The sequence below is a fragment of the Strongylocentrotus purpuratus genome, unplaced genomic scaffold (assembly GCF_000002235.5).
Source record: "Strongylocentrotus purpuratus isolate Spur 01 unplaced genomic scaffold, Spur_5.0 spur5_scaffold_12, whole genome shotgun sequence".
NCBI lineage: Eukaryota > Metazoa > Echinodermata > Echinoidea > Camarodonta > Strongylocentrotidae > Strongylocentrotus > Strongylocentrotus purpuratus.
This window is the reverse complement of record NW_022145597.1, coordinates 5579759-5592614: the sequence shown is the minus strand read 5'-3', so window position 1 is coordinate 5592614 and position 12856 is coordinate 5579759. Positions and strand designations below refer to the sequence as shown.

The 12856-nt window shown below is 38.4% G+C and overlaps 1 protein-coding gene and 1 long non-coding RNA gene across 2 annotated transcripts in view; one reads left to right on the top strand and one right to left on the bottom strand.

Moving 5' to 3' along the window:
* The window catches only part of LOC581625 (helicase-like transcription factor), a 49288-nt gene extending 45518 nt beyond the window's left edge, over positions 1–3770 (bottom strand). Inside the window, exon 1 of the mRNA XM_030981665.1 lies at positions 3670–3770. The gene's annotated coding sequence lies outside the window, so the exon portion shown is untranslated. The remainder of the gene's footprint in view (positions 1–3669) is intronic.
* LOC115918520 lies at positions 837–11246 on the top strand. Its single transcript, XR_004063492.1, has 5 exons — positions 837–1366; positions 1921–2042; positions 2628–2898; positions 3690–3934; positions 4328–11246. It is a non-coding gene; the product is annotated as an uncharacterized LOC115918520 (long non-coding RNA).
* Positions 11247–12856: the final 1610 nt, after the last annotated feature.

The following is a 12856-nucleotide window of genomic DNA, read 5'->3' as shown; positions in this document are numbered from 1 at the left end:
CGTTGCAGTCAAAATGACTTTGCTTCGAGTGAATGCACTGAAAGTCTCAAATGTGAGTCTGTCCTATAATCTCACATATTATTTCGTCTGTCATCCCTCTTGACTCCCAATACACACAAATAACACAATAATACACTTCAATTATTGTGGAATAGCCTGACAACGACTACTGAGAGCCAGCCGTTTATTCAGTATGAATGTAATTAACAAACATTTCTTCTCGTTTCCTCCACTGGAAACCGGACCTATCATGGTCCAGGATAAAAAACCAGAGATAAAACTCAACGAGCATAAAAACTCTGGAAAACCTTATTCAAACACAGTCATGTAACACTACATGACACAACGCACTTTTATTGTAAATAAAAGTTGTCTCGTTGAAAGTTTAAGGACAAAATATACAGTTTAGTTTAGTTTAGTTCCTCAGGTAGACAAAGGAACATCCTTTCACTGCTATTATGTAAAAATGTGTAGAACAGGCGTCACATGTACATTCACCATTGTACATAATAGCAGTGAAGGGATGTTCCTTTGTCTACCTGAGGAACTGTATATTTTGTCCGCTTTCTTTGTCCGTCATATTTATAGTGCTAGCTGGTCTCCGTAGCAGAATTAGCTCGCACACCTGTACGAGCTGCCTATGCAAATATACATTCCATCGGGGCACAGCCCCCCCCCCCCCCCCGCGCCAACATAAGTATGCATTCATTAAACGATACAAAAACTACATTTGTCTGCTATACAATCGTACCGCAGACAAATAATAGTTCATCCTAACATCGTTTATCACATAATATCACCCATAGCAACCATCACATACAGATGTCACTCTGAAGCTAGAATGACTTCCCTCTACACCGGCCACACCCTTATCTCGCATCCTCTCTTTTCATATTCAAATGAAACACCTTCAACGCAACGGAATTGAATAATTCCGTCACGCATGCCAGAGAACAATTAGTGTTTACCACTTATTGGCCGTATAAACAACATTTGCCAGCTATACGATGTAACGCTGGCAAATACATTTCCTTCGTCTGCTCAAATCACGTGATGTATTTCAATTGAACATGCAAATAGCGCGCTCGCGCGAATCGGTTTTAGGTTTCGAGTAAGATGGGAAGCAAGAAATTAACCATTCTCTGCTAGATTCTGTCCTAGACAAGTCGTTTTGAGATATTTACTTAGCTTTTGCTTCGTTCGCCTAGCTTGCTTTGAACCACTGTTATTTCACTTGTGTAATAATGGTCTTTTACGGCAACAAGTTCACCGGGAACTGTGTGATGAATACCCTGGAGGGTACTCGTTGTAGGAGGAAGGCACCCCTGCCTGTTGATGAACCGGATGAGTGCTGGCAACACCGACAGTATGTATATAGTTATTTTCTAAATTAAAAATGAATTTACCAACTCAGTAGTCAGCTCTCATGGAGAATTCGACACCGTTCGGGTGTTTACCCAACAACAGGTGTTGTCAATCACCCGGGTTAGCCTTGAGTTTTATGACCATTACATAGGCATTAGACCTTATGTAATGCTTTGATTTACCCGTTACCCGAAAACTCTCGAGTATTATCCGAGAAATCAGAAGGGGGGGGGGGGGGGATGACTGGCCAATGGGTTTGCTGTGTGCAGATGTACCCCCATTAATGGTATTTCCACCAAGTCTGGTGTCAGCGAATTATGGCCTTCTGCGCATGGAAACTGCTGATACAATCCCTTTAATACACGCAGGATATTGACCCTTCAGTGAGTTGAAAGTTATTTGTTTTGGGTCATTCATTGTAATTACCCTATCGAATGTCTTACCAAAATTGCAACATCTGCACTTTTGCTTATATATTCGCATTCTATTATTTGCAACCTAGTAGTAGTAATAGACTATAGACCTATGTCCTGTTTTATGTTTCCTTTATTACAGACAGCCAGCCGAGGTCCAGTGCTCTGCACATATTGGGCTTCATGGGAATGGCAGACGTTGCAGCCGGCGTGGACGTCACTCGCTAGACGAAAACGCTGTTGAACTCTACTGCACGCAACACGGTATGCATTTATTCAAAGTAAATCTCTCACATGTAACTTAGATCTACATTTTAAAAAGGCGTCTTGTGGACCATAGACTATAGATCTACATGTATTTGCCCAGACCATTAGCGGATCCAGAATTTTCCAGGAATCGAGGGCCGCATATTGCCATTGGTAAAAATATTAAAAATGGAAGAGTAAATATTGATTCATGTACATATGTATATTGATTCAAAATATTTTGAAACTAATTACACTGCCCCCCTCCGCCTCCCCCTCCCCCTCCCCCTCCCCCTCCACTCAGTGTTATTTAGGGTAGGCAGCATATATGCATGTTCCCTCCCTTTGAAAGCACCCCCTATCTCCGGTGTGTAAAGTCAATACTGGCCAGATTTTTGTGTATGTACGGGCCTTACTTTGTTGCGTGAAAAGTAGCCTACCCCTTTACCCTGTAATATGGGATCATTGAATGTGTACGTTGGTGCATTGACAGGGGGTATATTCAAGAATAAATGGAGAATCGTGTATTTGAATGTGATCTGTGAAATGCCATGCATGTACTAGTAGCATGTCCTCATTTATGTTTTCGTTTGGTTTATACAGTCAACAAGTTGCATCGCGAGAACGGTCGTGCGGAGGTCGTTCCTGCTCATCGCCAACAGCAGGATGAACAGCGTAGGAGGGCGGAGGAGCGTGAGCAACTCCACCCGAGACGAAGGTCACCGCGTCTGGTAGAGCGAGAGATCGCAGCTGCCGCCGCTGTTCAGCTCGCCGCGGAGAGAGAGCAACGTCGTGCCGCCAATCGGGCAAACCAGAACCTGCGGAGGTCGGCCCGGATTGCCGCGAGGCGAGGCAATGTGTGATTGTAGCCTGGGTAAGTAAATTTTTTTATATGCTTTCCTAATTTTAAGTATTCTAACAATTCCTACCCCCACAACAAAAAATAACTAAACAGATGAGCATGCAATGTATTCAATGTACCAAACACAATTTTTTTAATTGAAGACTTGACAATGAGCCAAAACTTTACAACATAGCAGCAACTTTTAATGATCAGTTGGATCAAAATGAACTGAGATGCATCCAAGGTTTCTAAATAGTATGATTGTTATTTGTCACAATGATATAGGGGTTTTTCAAAATTCATTTATCTCAAAACATAATCTGTTTTATTTATTTAAAAAAAAGTTTGAAACAGAAACATCTTGCTCATAATGAAATTAAAGGGGAAGCCCACCATAATATTAAGTGTATTTTTTTAGAATCAGAACATGAAAGAAACAGTTCAGTGAAAGTTTGGGCATAAACCGATTAAAAATAAGAAAGTTATGAATTTTTAAAGGTGCAATCAATTAATGTTTCAATCAAATATTTACCCTAAGTATTATCATTTCAAGTATAGTGTTAAGCAACCCCTGTATGAAACGTATCTATTCCGTCATCAATATCTAGGAAAATGAAAATTCATGAAATTGTCTGTAGCCTACAGAGCAAATTGGAGATGAGCTTGCATGATGTCACATTTTTTTCACTGATGACAGCTTTAAAATTCATAACTTTCATATTCTTATTGTTATGCTTTTATTACAGTCAACTTAATTTAAGGGTGGACTTCCCCCTTAGTATAAATGATTTTTAAACTCACTTCATTCTCCTTTCCTACAGACTGATTCGCAGAAGCAGCAGGGGGGAGACCGAGGGGGGATACTGGGTCGAACACTGCTGAGGTTCTCGGGACGTAAACGCCTTGCTATAGGAGTAGTAGGGAGGAAGCCGAGACGGGTAGTGCATGGTCACTCAAAACCAGACCCGCTGTACTATCGTAGTCAAGAAAGACTGGGTGTGGTCAGTCGAGGTAGACGCCGGAGGCCATTCCCTTTCTTTGACCGCCTGTAAATTATTCCAAGAAGGTATGTCTACTGTTCATTATTTTGGCTTCATATGTTTAAAATAGTATTAATTCTTTATAGCATTATAGCATTACCTGGCAAAACATGGGGAGTCTTCATCTTTGCTTTTGTTTGCACATGTCCTCATCATTTTGGAGTGTATACCATTTATATGTATCCTCTATGTGGAAAATGTTTATATAAAGTAAAATGTAGGGCCGTAAGGTGAAAAACGTCTTTATATTTTGTCTACATACTCAGAAATAAATCTATTTTGAAATTAATGTATAAACTTGGTATAATCTTTACCTAACAAAATTGTTTAATTTGTGTTTATTTTTACGATATTATCTGCCCATCGTATTTCCTTTGAGATGCCTAATACAACATTTGTTTAACCTCTTTATTCCACAGATCAGGCCTCACCGTGGGACGCGCACACACGTCGTAAGTATGCAGGTATTTCAATGTCTACCTTGTGATAATATATTCCTACTCACCAGATCAGTTTACCCAATACCTCCTAATAGAAGTCATGTATACTTCTGAGGTTTGACATGTAGGTTATTACATTGAGAATTTGTGAATATTTGGCTGAAAATCTTTTTTAATATACGTTATATTGTTATAAGGGTTCAGAAGTTGTCTTTTTTTGTAAGTTTAGTTATTGGTTTTGCAATCATCCATCTCATAAAAGTAGTTGTACTGATATTTCAATGTGTATTATTTATTGTTATAAAATTTAGTGTTGAGTTTATAAAGGTTAAGCTTAAATTATTAATATGACCTACTCAGTGATTAATGAGCAATGTGTAATTTAAAATGTGTTCAATTGACCTATGCTTTATGTACTGTATATAGTTGTTAGCCATGTGAAGTAAAAAATTCCACGTAATGTGGACAATAAAACAAATCAACCAATCAAATCAATGTATCTTGTTGTAAGAGCTAGACTTGGCAGGAGCTGTCCAATTACCCAGTTTGTAATTAGTACCAAATAACCACTAAATATATATCTGAACATGGAGAGGCCTAGCTAATAGGGATTGTAGAACTTGAGGAGTCACATGAATGCCATTTATCTCCAGTTAGAGATGCAAAACTTTACCTGTGTATCATGAAATACCATACTGGTGCATAAAATAAAATGAATGTTTGAATGTATCCAATATTTTTCTCAATTTGCACATTTTTTAAAACCAAATTTTCAAACTGCAATTACAAACTGGCCTATTATAGGATGTGTACTGATAATGTACTTGTAGACAGAATGTTCTTTCATGTGGAATGCACGAAAGAAAAAAAGATGCCAACAATTAATGATGAACTTACAAAAATGGTTGCAAACTAATGATAAAATACAATTAAAAAATATGAAATTTAAAATTTAAAAAGAGACGTTAAATGAAAAACAAAATAAGATGGACAAAATAATTAAATTGAATAGAACACATTCTTTTTTATAAAAAAAAGGTTTAAAATTAAGTTTAAAAAGGATGTGTGTTCCCTTCAAAGTCAAGACGAGTTACACGGGAAAACACTAAAAACCACTATAATCCTTTAGCATTAGTGATCATAAAATTCTTGGTAAAGTTTTCCAGTCCCTTAAAAGAAACAACTGAAATCTCATCTTCTCCCATTTGCAATTACTTTTATTTAATCCTATTTTCTTATACATTATATACATGTTATGCATATGTAGGTTCTACTCATATACCGGTAAAGCAAATCCCCTTCTGTTTCTCTATTTGTAGTGGATTATTCTCAATCCTATCTTTTAAAGGGGTGCATTTTCCTGACATGTTACCAATTCGAAGAAGAAACACAAAATCACATATGAAGAAATAAATCACCTTTATGTGGCTGGGGTAAAAAACAAAATTAAATTTAGTTTATTATTCATATTTACCAGAGGACATATTAAGCATTATATCAGACAAAAAATACATCGTGTTCACTATTTTCAGGTATACAGCACCTGTAAATCCCATGTGTGTTCTCTAATAGGATTTGTTAGACTCTCTGTGAAATGAATAGTTTTTTTCCTTCTCTTATCTTTCCAGTTTATATCTTAATCATATATAATTGCTTTTATTGTGGGATGTTTTGATTTTTCTTATGGTAGGATAGGACTCCTTTAAAATATAATAAAGATGTAATATAGCTTTTTCTACTTTTCTTCTCAAGTCTCCACTAATATAAATTAATGTTTTAATACAGTAGGCTCTACTTCAAATGTGTAATACCTAATCATTCTCAGTATTGTTTAGCAGCTGTTTATCTTGTCCAATGCTCTCTCTGGTTTACCCTTCTCTCCATTGCAGCAGGGATGTTTCTCGATATTGTAGAATTCTCTTGATAGCTCTTTACATCTTCTAAGAGTATTGAATCTTTCTTTCAATAGGAGAATAATATCGTATGTCATTCACAATTCAAGGCTTTCGGTAACACTATGTGGTTTGTACACCAAGAATTAGGTCATATGGAAGTAAAAAAGGAAAGGAAAGAAAGGGTGGTCAAGATTGAGAAGGTTGTGAGGAGATCGCAAAGGGTGTAGTTTTGAAAAGAAAATTGTATCTTTCCTCTTTCTATATCATTTTTATCTTTCTATTTGTTTGTATTTTTGTTAATGTCTTCGTCTTTCTTTTTCTTTTTCTGTATCTGTATCTATCTCCCCTTTTCTCTTTTTTACTTTCTCTTACATGTATATTTTAGTCTTATATTATCCCCTCGCTGACGAAGTCGGAGGGGATCTAGTAACGCTGCCGTCCGTCCGTTCGTAACAAATCTGATTTCCGTTCGATAACTTTAGTAATGTTTGGCGGATTTTAATAAAATCTGTTATGAAGGTACATGGTATCAAAATACAGCCTAAGTTCGATTTCAAAGTATGTAGATCAAAGGTCAAAGGTCATAGCTTATTAAATATGCAAAATACCCAAATCTGGTTTCCGCTCTATAACTTTAGTAATTATGTTTGACGGATTTCAATGAAATTTCATATGAAAGTAAACGGTATCAAAATACAGCAGCCCAATTTCGATTGCGGAGTATGTAGGTCAAAGGTCAGAGCTCATTTAATATGTGGGGAAAAAGCTAATTAGAAAATTTGGTTTCTGTTCAATAATCTTAGTAATTTTTCGACGGATTTGAATGAAACTTGATATGAAGGTACAAGGTATCAAAATACAGCATAATTTCAACTTTGGAGTATGTAGGTCATAGGTCATAGCTCTTTAAATATGCAAAATACCTTTTTATATATGCGAAAATGTGGTTTTCATTCAATAATGTAAGTAATGTTGTTGAGTATGTACGTCAAAGGTCAAAGGTGACAGCTCATAAATATTAAAAACTTGCTAAATATAGGCCATTTTTACCCGGCGAAGGGACGCTACGCTTTGCATGGACTTGCTTTTTTTTCTGTCTCTCACTTCTATGTCCTTTTAGAACATTATCATTAATACTCTTTCTTCTTCTCATACTTTATCATCTTCTCTTCATTATCTTTCCCATCCATTGTACCCATCCATAATACCCATATTTACCACAATAAATCAATGTATCTACCTATCATTTGCTAGTTTATCCAAACTACGCCACAACTCTAAAAACATCACAATCACGTATGCCCCACCCCCATAATTCGCCTTCCCAGGGTTCATGTGCGCAACGCACACCCGCCATTCATCCTCTTTCTATTCTCGCCTACCGGCAGAGACATCGTTACAGCTGAGTCACATTTAAATTCAAGGATTTTGTCCTTTTTTCGATAGGCTTAGCTCTTTTTACGCATTGAATTCCGTCCTCTTTTTTATTGCTATTAATATGGTGGTACAGGTTCCCAAGTCACATATTTATTTTTGCAGAAATTTGGGTATCATTTCTGCTCCGCATATTTCCACTTTCACGACCATAAATTACAGGCTTTGGTACGCCGCTGGGTTAGGGCGTTTGGTCCTGGCGTTACGGCCTTTGCTGTTTGGGATTTCTTACGTGTGGTAAGGCGGTTAATTTATTCACTGACCTAACGTCCCACCTTAGCTTGTTACGCTTCACGGATCACCGCTTCTGCGGCGGGACCTTTTGTCTGTTCGTGATAGTTTGGTTTTATGTTTTGTGACCATGTTGAGCCTATTTAGCTGAACCTTCCAGATTTAGCAAGGCCCTTGAGCAAGCTTCGTCACCCGACGCTTCAGCAAGGGGAACGAAGTTTGTAGTTTGTATTTTATGAGGTTTACTGTAGCCTTCTGATGTCCAGTCTCCGACTGTGACTTAGACGGAGAAGGCTGTGCTGATTTTTAGACCTCAGCCTGCGTTCTCTCCAACCGTTCAGACTGGGCTTCTCGTTGTAACAAAGCATCTTGGTGGGTGACAGGGTTTACCCTGGTCCCATCTGTCTGTTCTGAAGCCCAGTTACGCTTGTCTGTTGTAAGCTGGTACCTGTTTTAGGTTGGGATCCGTCTTAATAATAATAATAATATTCAATTTTTATATAGCGTTTAATACAAATGTCTCTAAGTGCTTTACAAATATACTATTACCCTAGTCATTGGATTCAGTGCTTCCATTTTTTGGGGGAATTATCTCTTGGACACAATTCCCCAGCTAACCTTGAGGGTAATCAGAGTCCGTTGCTGATGTTGGGGCAACAGGCTCCCCGGCGGGTTTCCCGTCTGGCTTGTTTCAGGTCGGTGGGTTCGGTTTTCTGTCCCTGTTGCTGCGGACATCTGTTCCCTCTCTCGGCCGGACGTGTTGTTCCAGCCTCTGGCGGGGATTCTCCGTCGTCGTCCCGTGGTGCTTGCTCTCTCTGACTGCCAGGACGGTGTCGGGAGGACGTTGACTTCTGGACTCTCTGAAGAAAGAGGGTCTCATAGTTTATAGTCCAGAGTCGTAGGGATCCCACAAGGACCCTTTACAACTCTCCTTTGGAGCCCTTCTCCATTTGGTGTTAAGGCCTTGGGGTCTCACCCGTAGACTTCGGCAGGTGTGATAGTGGTTTTTTGACTTACTTGTTTGACAAGGGTAGAGCCCTTTCCACTATTCGTGGTTACCGTTCGCCTTTCGCTGCCACTCATGTCGGGTTTTCCAAAAATCAGTCGGCGTCCTCCGGACCGGTGGAGGTTTTCCTCAGTCCCCTTTCGGAATTCTCGTGGGTTGCGGAGGACAAGGTCTGGTGCCCCTTCATGGCACTCAAGTGGTACTTAGATAGAACTAAGGTTCACTGAAAGGATGACCAGTTGTTCCTCATTTTGTGGGAGCTCTTTTCTCCTGCGTCCCGAGAATCCATCTTCAAATGGACAGTGGACGCTATTCAGGCAGCGGGTCCTGAGGCTGGGTCCGAAGGCGATGTATGGGGTGTGGGGCATGCGCGAACGTGACATTATTAAAAAGTTCTTGATGGTGGCGTGCAAATAATAGGTAGATACATAGATTCATATAGTAAATAATAAAATCAGTTCTGATTTTTCTGCTTTCTCTTACCCCACCCTCATCCATCATCTTCTTACTCATCCATCTCCATCGTCCACTTACCCATTCCACTACCCCATCCTCTTACCTATTCCTCTTCCTCGTCCTCTTACCTATCCTTCTTCCTCAGTCCTTTTAATATCCATCCCTCTTCGTCATCCTCTTACCCATTGCTCATTCTCATCATATTACACATCCCTCATCCTCATATCCATTCCTCATCCCCATCCCCATCCTCTTATCCATTCCTCATTTTCATCATATTACCCATCCATCTTCCACATCCATCTTCCACAGCCCCTTTAATATCCATCCTCTTCCTTATCCTCTTACCCATCCCTCTTCCTCATCCTTCTCCTCATCCTTCTCCTTATCCTTCTCCTTATCCTTCTCCTTATCCCTCATCCTAATCATCGTACCTGTTCATCTTGCTCATCATCTTATGTATCCCTATTCCTCATCCTCCTACTCATCCTCATCCTCTTACCAATCACATTTCATATCCCCTCCCTCCTTCTCTCTCTATTTCTCTCTTTCTCTTTCTTTCTCTCTTTCTCTTTTGATCTCTTGCTATCTTGCTCTTTCTCTCTTTCTCTCGTTCTTTTAATATCTTATATCAGACTTGTCATGTTTATTTTTAGTGATCAACTTTTCCATTCGCTAGTAATGAATTACATTTAGGTGTGCTTCCTTGCCTTGATTATGTCATATCTCTTTTCTTTGTTATAACTTGTAGAATCTACTTTCTAAACATTTTATTCATGGCATGATTTTTTTAATCTCTTTGGTAACTGTTTGTTTTGCAAATTTTCATATACCGGTATACATCTGAATATTGGGATTAATAAGGATATTTTACCTTATTTTCCCTGATATTGCCAGTTACTGAATCTAGATGTTACTGTTTCTCTACAATACTGCTGAATGGCTTGTTCAAATACTGCACGTCAGATACAAAGCAATATTTTTTGTCTTTCTCATCTTGAAAAAAAGTGTACTCATCATATTTATATCAAGTCTGTATATATAAAAGTACTGTTTATCAGATTAATTTGTTATTGTATAAGAGTCATATTTTATTTTAGCTTCCCTTGTTCTCTCTCTCTCTTTGTTGCTTTTTGCGATTATTACCGGCTGTATATCAGCTCTAAATCAAGACCCATCATCTGTTTCCCTTTCTCTCCCTTTCTTCCTATCTCTCACCATGTCTCACACTTTCTTGCTCACTATTTATGATTATGACTTATCAAATCTAGATTTGCTTTTTTGAATAGGATAAATACCATTCATAGCAAGAATCTTTTTTGCCTCCCACTCTATCTCTCTATCTCTCTATCTCCTGAGCGCCTTCTCCCATGGGGTACTATGTCACATTAATTATGGATAGCATATAATTATAGGTCCTCTGAATTGGTCTGGCCAATTTTGAGTACTTCTTGTCTCACAATTGCTACTGTAATGCCGTAGACACTACAGCCAGCGACGTGCAGGGTGATGGATAGTTGTAGATGCCTTGAGAGTTATGGGAGATCAAGTTGGATTATACATGGCTAGCTGTAACTAGTAAGTAGGTTATAACCTGTCTTACTAGAGCACCTGTGAGTGATGTTCTAGCTGGTCTTGTACCTTAAATTGCTGGAGAACGGTGCAGCAAGATCAGGCATTTTTTTTTCCTGGTAGGGCTAGTTCGTAGTTTAAGGTGCTTGCTATGTGTCATCATGCCATTCTCTTCATGCTCGTGACAGCTCAACTGAACCATCACCCAATTAACATAGGGTGTGTAGCCATCCTATAGATCTATAACATATAGAACTTACGGGCGGATGAGCTCACATGGAGCCAACGGCCAGCTACCATGGAAGAGTTTGTTACCTCACCATGTACATGTATATTACCATTGTCTGCAACATCATGAATAAGTACAAACAGAGAGAAAAGCGAGATGCAAGCCTGACAATTAGTCCTGCTGCAAATAGCCTTAGGGAAGAGTTGCTGCCTTTTGCAAATAAGGTACATTATAATGACCAACCTAGTTCAAAGCCTTCGGAAAGATTAGGTTGTGATGCTCTGTCCCTGAAAACAAGACATGGAATGTTAGGACGTTGTATAAGGCAGGGAAATTAGATAACCTCATTCAGGCGGCTAATAGGATGAAACTAGATATTATAGGTATTGCAGAAACTAGGTGGACTAATAATGGATGCATGAAGAGAGATGATTATACCTTCATATACTCTGGAGGAAAAAAACACCAACATGGTGTTGGAATGTTAATCAAGAAAAATCTTGAAACACATTCTAGGTTTAATACTGGACATTAAATGAGAGAATGACGTTAATGAAGCTGAAAGCTAAACCGTTTAACCAAGCATTAATTCAAGTGTATGCCCCAACCAGTGATTACAGTGATGAACAAGTAGAAAAATATTACGATCAAATAGATGAAATGCTAAAGCACTGTAAATCAACAGAAGTTGTTATCGTGATAGGTGATTGGAATGATAAAGACGGGGAAGGTAAGGATGGAAAGATTGTTGGACAATATGGACTAGGCCATCGTAATGAACAGGGTGATCGACTTGTTCAGTTCTGTAAGGAACATGATCTAGTGATAACCAACACCTTTTACCAACAACATAAAAGAAGAACCTACATCTGGAAAAGCCTAGGAGATGCAAATAGAAATCAGATCGACTACATTTTAATAACGAACAGGTTCAAGAATTTAATCAAGCAGGTTAAAACATGCCCAGGGGCTGACATAGATTCTGATCACAACCCGGTGATTGCAGAAGTTGAAATAAAGCTAAGAATACACTCCCCAGAACAAAAAGAAACCCTCTTCTGGATGTTAAAGCTCTAAATAAAACGGTCATATCAGAAAAATACCTTATGGAAGTTAGAAATAGGTATAATTGCCTAGTCACAGAAGAAATAGAATAAACAAATAATGAAGTAAATGACATTGAGAAACTAGAAGTGGAATGGAAATGCTTGAAAAAGATCCCCTGGGTCATACATTTTGAAAAATTGACATTTTAGTACTGTTGTGTGTTATAATAAGCTGAATAGTTGTCCGCCACTACATCACAGCAACATTACCGATCAGGCAATTTGAACTTGATTACAGCTTTCAAAAATTCATAACCTTATTGTTTGTTCGATTTCGTTCAAACTTTCACCAATCTGCTCCCTTAATTTAAGAGTAATTTTCCTTAGTTAGAAAAATCGTAATTTGCTTGTGTGGAAAATATTTATGACATTAGCAGTCATGGATTGCATAACTATGCAACCAGTGTAACCTTACTATGCATCAACTTCTTTGTCTCGTTCAATAATTCTCTTGGCAGTCAGAAGATGTTTGCATTGGATATTATTTCACCATTGTAAAATTATGCACTAGATATTCAACTATGATTGCAGTCATCACTCTTGGCATCAAAAGTGTTTTTAAAGTGAATGTTGTGTATA